Raw genomic sequence first — 9,413 nt, 5'->3', positions numbered from 1 at the left:
TGAAACACCTGTTTCAACATGCGGCTTGTAATTTTTTTTTCATATACATGGACGTAGAGACACTTCTCAAGTCTGTCTTCCACAGAAACCATACAAGCATATTATATTATGCCCCCATACGTGAATTCTCACTCTTTGCACGTTTAATCGGATACCCACCTCCCTTGCTTCCAACCCCTCCCCTGGAAAGGAAATGCAGAAATAAAAGGTTCTCTGAGCAAAAGGCAAGCCAGCGAGGATGTGACGGCTCTGAATGGCATCTCCTCCCTGCTGTGCATTGTATGATCCTGGCTTGGAAGCACTCTCCTCCCTTTGGTGGGTGTGCAGAAAGGGGTGCGAGAGAAGTGTTGGTTAGGTTGCTTGCTTGAAAGAGAGAGAAAGTTTTGACCTAAACCTCACCAGTCTGCATTCTGGTCTCCTTAGCACACCCCTTTCTCTGTGCAAAGGACGCAATTGGGTCAGAGCAGGGAAAGATCCTTGCCGAAGCTTCATCTAGAAAGAAGAGTATTGTTCAATTCTTCCTGCCCTCCTCTGAACCTTTCTCCGGCGCTTACTTACGGCAGTGTAGTGCAAAGCCCGGTCCTGGGACTGGTAGGAGTGAGATCTAATCTCTTAAGATAAAGTGCTTTCAATGTTGTGTCAGTGCTGGTGGGGCGCTCCATCCCTCCCCACACCAGAGCCCACTCCCTCTTCTCCCTCCCCCCTCGCCCACCCCCTGCCCGGTGATGCTAGCGTAGTCCAAACCGCCCTTACATTCATTAGGCATGTGAAAATGCAGAATGAGGTGATGGCCATGGCCTGGACAAAGACGGCATGCAGAAGCCACTCAGCTTCTCAATGGAATCCACCCGCTGGGGTCACAAGAACACCCCATGTTTTGTAGGAGAGGAGTTTGTCCCTTGTTTCTACCTTTCAACAATGGAATGAACAGATGAGCCCAGTCTCACCTCCATAATTAAATGTCATAGTAGAGATATTCTGGAAGACCCCTAATTCTCTATCGGTTTGCACAGGGCAGCCAAGGCCCTCAGTAATGATAATAGGATTGTGTGTATTGCTCTTGAGCAGTGGCTTAACAGATGTTGATGGGCTGCAATTCCCAGCACTCTGCACCATTAGCAAAGGTGACTGGGCTGTTGGGGGTTGCAGTTCAACATCTAGAGAGGGTGGTACAATGTCCACCCCTGCTTTAGGTGATGAGGGAATTAAAGTGCAAATACATTCTCTTATACATAAAGGTTTGCATGATAACCATTGAACCATGGCCTAGCCCCAAGGCACATATAGACTTTGTACATCTCCCACCTCACATTTAAATGCTTCCTCAGCATTGAAACTTGCAGCTGTTTATTAGAAAACCCTAGGATTTAGATCAGGCATGGGCAAACTTTGGCCCTCCAGGTGTTTTGGACTTCAACTTCCACAATTCCTACCAGCTGTTAGGAATTGTGGGAATTGAAGTCCAAAACACCTGGAGGACCAAAGTTTGCCCATGCCTGATCTAGATCCTACCAGGCCAAATGAGATTTCATCAGTGAGTGTGGTAACCTGCCTGTTCTTCCTGATTTTATTTCCTTTTGAGAAACTTAATATTTTAATGTAATGTTTGTTGTGGATTTCTCTAGTCTGCATATGACTTGCATGCCATATGGGCTATGACATCCTAGAATGCCTGAAATCAGACATATATTTACAGTTGCTTTGCCTGCAAATCTACGGAGAAACCATCTTCCACAAATCCCTCATCTTATTTTAGAAAGCAGATTACTGATTTATTAGATTTGTGAACAGAATGAAGAATGAATCTTATTCTACCAAAAAGGAAAATTGGTGCCAAAGCGTGAATTATAGTCCAAAAGCGACAAAGGGACACATATTCCGCACTGCTCTACAGTACTTGGATCACTGAAAAAAGTCCAAGCATGGATATGAGTTAATATGGCATTGCGGGCAATCAGACTCTAGTACTATCCTTAGCTTGTTTCACAGGAGGATTTTAGAAGGTTTTGCACATGACACAGACTGCTTTTATACAGTGGTTGACTTGTCATTTTAGAATAAATTGCAAAACACTGGTGGACATTGGGTTTGTTAGGCCCAGTTAGTATTACCTCATTCAGTCAACTGCTGAATCTCGAGCTGTCACATACTTAAATTCCATTGGCTCAATGATTATACGTAGCAAGGTCTAACAACAGCTCTTTGGGGAATCCTTGTGGGTGCAAATTGGGGAAGGGGGAGCCTCCAGGAGCAGCATTTCACTTTCAAATAAGTTGTAGTAACCATCCATTCCGGTTAATATTTAAATATATATATATATAACACAAAACAACAGTAGTGAACTTCAGAATACTTCCAGTATTTTCTTGCATTTGTGACAATCCACAGGTCTCCCAGAGATTCACAGGACCAGAATATTGGACCCACAACAGTTGCCCTCACTAGAACTAGAAGTGTGCCAAAGGACCACACCATCTTAGCTTTGCTAGCATTTTTTCTCCAGTATCTCAAATCTCAGCTTCTGTTTTCAGGGCCCAAAAGGGTCTTTTGCACCCAAAAGACCCTTTTTCTTTGTCTAAAAAATTTCCAATTTACTGAAGGCACCCATCTATCTTCCTTATTGTAACAGATCCCAATATCTCATTGCTACATGAATTCTTTTATCAGCCTCACAGCTTCCCCACAAACCTATTTTGGAAGTCTCATGCTTCCACACCGTAACCTGCATCTGCACATTTGCAATGCAGAGCAAAGTCATTTGGGCCTTGCATCCTAAAATGTATACAATCGAATGACTGTATACAATACGTGCAAATTTGCCCAGTTTGATCCACTGTGAGTCCAGCTCACATGAATGGGGATTTCTGCTTAGGCTGACATTTATTTTATTGGGAATCAATGGGAGTGCACATTCCTTCTCTTAGATTCTGGCGTATTAGCCTAGTTTCCCACACAAATGTATACATGCTCAAATGTATACAAGTGATCACCTTTTCCAGTAACTATTATCAGATATCCAAAATATACTAGTATGCTCTCAGCTAGACAAAAGCTAGGAGAGATAAATCTGGCATCTGTATGCTCAATTGTAGATCCACAGAAATGCACTTATAGACTGCATCCTACACATGAGTCACCTGTTAAATGTATGTATGTTTAAGAGGCACAGAAACTGCAGTAAAGTATTGTCCCATTAACCTTTGCTTATCAAAGGCAGATATAAGCTCCTGTGCTTTTTATAGCTAGCTGCACAGAAAGGAATTGTTGGTTAGGCCCAGTATCCTCCGTTGTGATCCGTGATACCGCTCTTAGCAATTCTCTAAAATATCACTGTCTTACTTTTTATTAAATTCCCCCAACCATGGCATACGTCAAGCAACCTGGGTGAAATCTTGGAATCATTTGGATGACGAAGGTTCAAAAGCAATATAGACAATGATTTCTAAAGCTGGTACAAATGCTGTGGGACAACCTGCTCCATTTTCATTTTCTTTTATTGGCATAAGCATTAAAATCTGATCATTCTATTGGCTTATTTACAGCGTTACTCCTGGGGAGGCACATTCTTAGTTCTGAGCATAGTCAAACAGATGCTTGCCTAATTTTGCAACTTGACAAGTACAAGTATCCAAAGCTTTAAACGATTAGAATCCATGTAGTTTTTTTTTTAATATCAGCAATCCAGCCAGCCCCTTGCCCATTTTGCATGCTTTCATGTATGGTAGCACACAACATCCATCATCCTAGTCTGCTGTCAAAGTGACCTCTTTCAACTAAGGTTGACAAGATGCACAGAACAACCAAGGCTTCCCAACAGAACCAAGTGATTAAAGCCCTAACCAATGAAAAAAAGGGCCTGCTTCAGATGAACCAGGAAACCGCAATGAGCCTCTTCCATTCCTGCTTAAGAAACTTCTTCTAACTATGGATAGTAGTTTGTTTGAACTCACCATAATTAGAACAAGTTGCAGTTTCCCCAAGTTTAGTTGAAACTGTGGCCTGCAGTGACTGCAAAGAAGTGGGTCCTTTCAGTCTCTTTGCTTGACTATGCTGTTCACCTGAATCTTTTTAAAATCAGCACTATAAATTCAATCTTTATTAAATCGGCGCAGAGACTCTCTTCTCTTTTGGACACATGTTTTTAGGGCGAACTAGAACGGAGAGATATCACATTTGTATTGGAAATGTCTGCAGATAACAATATCTATATAAATGTCATGTATGGCAAAATTTAAAGCCCTAAATAAAACATGACACTCAAATGGAATTAAAGAGGACATTCCTTGGACATACTCAGTCTTGCATTACTGAACTATGATTATTTACTTGGACAGAGGGTCAACTGAATATGCCTGATCTTTATGGTTTTGTTACCTCTATTGTGGCACTGGATTGGCAATTCTCAATGCAGAGAAATATCAGCAGTGACCCAACTGGGTTTAAACATGTGTTGCCCTTTTGGCAGGAAATGAGTCCGCCTTTGTATGAAATAAATAATAATAAATAAATGGCTCCTTTGCTTGAGGGGCTTAGCTCATCCATTGTCAATCTTGCAACTGTAGTAGGACTATATGTTCGGACATACGTATTCTTTAAATGTATACTACTCCCTGGAAGAGACTATATACGCAGTCCGTCTATCGCTGGTTCTGGTTCCAAGCAAAACAAGAAACTATGTTATGACATCAAAAAGCATGTGGTGTGGAAGCTACTCCACAATAAAATGGTGTAAAGATTATCTTGAAAATCAGAATGGTTTGCCAAAGGGTGGTCATAATAATAACAATGGAAGACTGCTTAGTAGTATGTGACTCAATCCAAAATCTATTGTTGGAACTGCCAACTAGGTTCACCTATTAAAGAGTCCACTAAAGCTTCTTTCACACTCTTAGACACATTGAAACTTGTAGGGTGGAGTGACACAATATTCAAGATTACGTGAATCTAGAAGCTCTGCAGCTAAAGCAATGAACTTTCACCAAAGCCAGACTTGAAGAAGGAAACACATAACATGCTTTGGCAATGTATTCTGTTGCACTTTGCTCCATATGAACAGTAAATCTGTCATGTACTCAGACAAACATGAAACTCCCATTTCCTTTAAATTGAAACTGATAGAGATACAATGATGGCAAGAATGGATATTTAAAGTGAAGGTTGGTTCTACAATCCTATCATATTGACATGACATGAGTGGTGACAAAGAGCAATAGATGGCCATTCTTTTTCAGTGGGGTTGCATGCATGCATGTCTACCAGAAGAGGTGCATTTTTAAGGAGGTACTTCTGGTTGCACTTCCTGTTTGCTTACCACCAAGGCGGTAAGCAAACAGGAAGTGCAACCACATGTACCTCCTTAAAAATGCACCTCTTCTGGTAGACATGCATGCAAGAACCCTGCCTCCTATACTGATCCTGTCATCTTCTTCCTTGGAATGTATGATATGTGGCAGTCTGATATTTTAATTCGGCAACAACTATTTGCAGAAATAGTAAAAGCAAGCATGGGCCAAGAGTATGCTGGTACTTGTTCTCTCTACCACATTTCTAATCGTCATGCTAATCTCCATCCCTCTTGGCAAGTGAACTGCAATAATGCAAAATGTGTGTGATGCAAACACCTTAGGAAAAAATCACAAAGACCATAAGGATGGTCATATTTCAATTGTCTATGCAGGAAAATTCACATGGACATTTTTCTGTTCATAGACTAATAATAATAGAATCAATCCTGCAATACATTTCACCACATACTGCCTCTGCCCCCCACCTCCACCCCAGAAGCAGGAATGTCTCTGGTTTTGAGATAAGTTTATCTCAAGCAATCAGTGATCTCTAGAGACAAGAGATATACAAGTTCACAATACAGATCCTTGTGTGCCAAAGATATTGCTCCTGCCTTCATATATACATGGAAGTCTAATTAAACACACTTACTTCTTTATAAGCCAATTAGGGCACTAAGATTGTCTGGAAAGTCCTCTCTCTCTGTCCCTTTCTTGGGGAAAGGGCCTTCTTTCTCAATTACTCCTCCCAGACTTGGAAGCTAGAATGGCCCCAACCTTGCTTTCTTTTCAGCAGCAGGTAAAACATTTGTTCCACCAGGTATTTCCAAACTGATGGACGTTGAGCTGTACAGAGCTTTTGGATTATTTTTAGAAGTTTTAATGTCATTTTTAACACATATTTTTAAATGTTTAAATTGAAAACTGTTTTAAATTGTACATTTATAGGTTTATTCTGATTTTAGCATTTTTTTAACTTGATTTTTTAAAATATGCTGTTAGCTGCTTTGAGTACCATTACTGAGAGAAAGGTGGGATATAAATGAACAAAATATAAAATATAATAATAATAATAATAATAATAATAATAATAATAATAATAATAGACTTGGGAAGTGTCCGACCTGTGATCCAATACAACAGCCAGCAGAGTGTCTGCTGTGGACTCATCTTGTTGTGTTTCAATTATTATGATAATAATAATAATAATAATAATAATAATAATAATAATAATGTCATTTTATGAGCCTTGAAGTGGAGGCAGTATTATCATAAGGTGAGAACTCTTTAGATCTTTAAAGAACCATCTTGGAGATGGAGTAGGGGTGATTAGAAAAAAAATTCTTATCTTACCTGCAAAACTTCTAAGTTTCATCTGGACAGTTTGAGGGAGTCTACTTAACTGTAGATGTGGAGACAACCAAATGTGTCAAAGTGAAGCAAGGTGGGAAGTGACACAGATCGCAAATAGTATGGAAGACCCCTTTTCAGTTTAGCTTGCTGCAATACCATCTAAAAGGATCCCTTTTCTATCAGCTTCTGTTCAAAAACTCAAACAGATTGCACTGTGACCTTTTATCCAAGCAGAGGCAACACAGCTTGCCCGATGATATGTTTTGTATGGTGTGAGGGAAGGCATGGCATTAAAACCTCGGAACATTGCCTAACTCTAAACACATACCATCCCGCTGCTTTTCTTTTCTGTTGCTTAACAGCCCAGAAGTCAGATTTGCTAAGTTCAATACTCCCATGTCATTGGTATAGGATGGCAACATAAAGTTGCCTATGTTTTTGTCATCTTTCCTTTTACAATGACAGAATTGTTTTACAATGATCAGAATTCACAGAATGGACCATTAGCTTGTTTGATGTTGCTGCATTGATCAAAGAAATAAGCTGATGCCATACTACCTGGGGATAAGAGAAGAAATATATGGGCTACAATGAACTGAACTTTAGGAGCCTGCAGTGGTGCAATGGGTTAAACCCTTGTGCCGGCAGGACTGCTGACTGATAGATCAGCAGTTCGAATCTGTGGAGAGCGGGTTGAGCTCCCTCTATCAGCTCCAGCTCCCTATGCAGGAACATGAGAGAAGCCTCCCACAAAGATGGTAAAATATCAAACAACCAGGTGTCCCCTGGGCAACGTCCTTTCAGATGGCCAATTTTCTCACCCCAGAAGCGACATGCAGTTTCTCAATTTGCTCCTGACAGAAAAATTAAACTTCCTTGCTGATTATGGGTCAAGGATACTGACTTAAAACACCCCAAGCTTCCATCTAGACAGTAGAACTTGAGGCAATGAGTTGCTAAGCAGATGGCAAGGGGCCTCCTTTGTAAATAAATCTGAAGAGGGGAAAGGAGGGACCTCCTGCGATAACGATTTTGAAGCTTTCTTAGGAAATGTCAGCTGCCTCTTATGCAAGAAACAGTGGCTAATACTTGCCTTCCTTTGGGAGCTGGTAGAGCTGTGGGTGGTAACGGGGGAAGTTCACACTGCTTCTGCACAAGGCAATGACGGAAACAAGGGAAGAACCTCTAGCATCTCTTTCCCTTAAAGGAGGAGAATGGCTACTTTTAGCCTAGCATATTTAGAGCTGCCTGAAGAGTCAATTCACAAAGCTGCAGCTACCTGAAACGGTTTCCACTCTATCAAGAGGAATTTCAACAGAGCCTTTGCCAGTCAACTCCCTCTCAATGAAAGTGAACCCATGAGAAAGAGAGAGAGAGAAAGAGAGAGGAGAATGGCAAGCACAAGCACAACTGCCCAGCCCTCCTTCCAGTGGAAAGTAACACTGACTTTTTCCCTGGCTCCCTTTCCTCTTTTACAGTAACATCATTTCGGCTTAAGGAGAAAGCCTAGAATAAAGTTGAGCTGGGTTTGGAGGACCAAGGGACAGATGAAGACAGGATCCCTAAGGACGAGGCGCCCTCAGCTCCTTTCTGACTCAGGAGGCATCAGAGAGGACATGGCTTAGCAAAGTCAGGCCTCCTCACCCAACTGTCAAGACTCCCCAAGCCAACCCAATTCAACAGAGGTTGCCCACTCCACCCACGGTGATCAGAAAACAATGGCAGGAGCCCAGGCATGACAACACTGCTCTTGGAAAGCCCTTGACATGAAGTCAGGGTTGAGATGCTTGGAAAATGTGAGCGTCAATGAGAATCCAGAAATTCAAAAAACCTGTCGTGAGATCTAATTTGATCTCTAAGGCTATATGCTACCCTTCATGTAAGAACCCGTCAGTCTGGCCATGGCCGAGAGCTCACCGGGAAACTACCGGCAGTGGGTTAGCATGGGAGAGGCCCAGAAAGCAGGGGCCTCTCCTCCAGAAAAAGGGTAATCTCCCATCCAAAAAAAAAAAAGAAGAAGAACAAACATAAAAAGAGTCTGAATAATTGTAATCATCATAATCCACAACCACAGCTAGAGGAGAGAAGAAATGATCAGCCCGAGAGCTCAGGAAGAGCATCCTCCACAAAAAGAAAAAAGAAAAACAAAGAGTAACACAGGTCACAGACTTCCAAGCGCGAACACAACCACTGGAGAAGGCCCATGCTTTGGCAGAGAATGCAAATACTGTAAAAGTTTTTTGTGGGGTTTTTTTGTTTTGTTTTTATATTTTATATATATATATATGTATATATATATGCATTTTTCACCTAACAAACTAACACCGTTCAACACTGGGGTCGACACAGGAAGGTGGAGCCTTTGCTTGTTTGTTTGTTTGTTTGAAGTTGAGACATTTTCATTGCAACACCTGGTCACCTGAACAGCCAGACGGACGGACACAAAGAAATGGAGATTGGTGGGGATGGGAGGCGTAGTGCGGCCACGCTGCGAATTGGACAGCTGGGTTGGTTTGGCTGGGTTTGCTGATTTGTTTTTTTATTTTTGTTTATTTTTTTTTAGAATTGAGTCTGGTTGGATTTTTTTTTTGTCTTATGTGTTTTTTTCTTTTTCTTTTTGCAAACACAGGCACTGGAAATGAAACGGGGGGAGATGGGAAGGGGGGACACGAGCATGCGGGCACGTGCTTGTCACCGCGGCTCCTGGCTAGCGGCTCCGCTCAAATCACCGTCTCCTTCGGTAAGAAGCCAGAACAGCCAGCATGAGTTCTGAAA

The 9,413-nt window shown here is 41.6% G+C and overlaps 1 protein-coding gene and 1 long non-coding RNA gene across 11 annotated transcripts in view; one reads left to right on the top strand and one right to left on the bottom strand.

The window, feature by feature from the left end:
- Nucleotides 1–82: 82 nt before the first annotated feature.
- LOC137097510 (uncharacterized) lies at nt 83–2,332 on the top strand. Its single transcript, XR_010910240.1, has 2 exons — nt 83–1,376; nt 1,516–2,332. It is a non-coding gene; the product is annotated as an uncharacterized lncRNA (long non-coding RNA).
- A 1,144-nt stretch (nt 2,333–3,476) lies between these two features.
- Nucleotides 3,477–9,413, bottom strand: part of CAMK2B (calcium/calmodulin dependent protein kinase II beta) — a 240,945-nt gene continuing 235,008 nt past the window's right edge. For all 10 annotated transcript variants that reach the window (XM_060787518.2, XM_060787520.2, XM_060787521.2 and 7 more), the window contains one exon: nt 3,477–9,407. The gene's annotated coding sequence lies outside the window, so the exon portion shown is untranslated. The remainder of the gene's footprint in view (nt 9,408–9,413) is intronic.

This window comes from Anolis sagrei, chromosome 7 (assembly GCF_037176765.1).
Source record: "Anolis sagrei isolate rAnoSag1 chromosome 7, rAnoSag1.mat, whole genome shotgun sequence".
Lineage (NCBI taxonomy): Eukaryota > Metazoa > Chordata > Lepidosauria > Squamata > Dactyloidae > Anolis > Anolis sagrei.
Note: the sequence above shows the minus strand (reverse complement) of the source record. Positions and strands in the feature narration are given on the sequence as shown.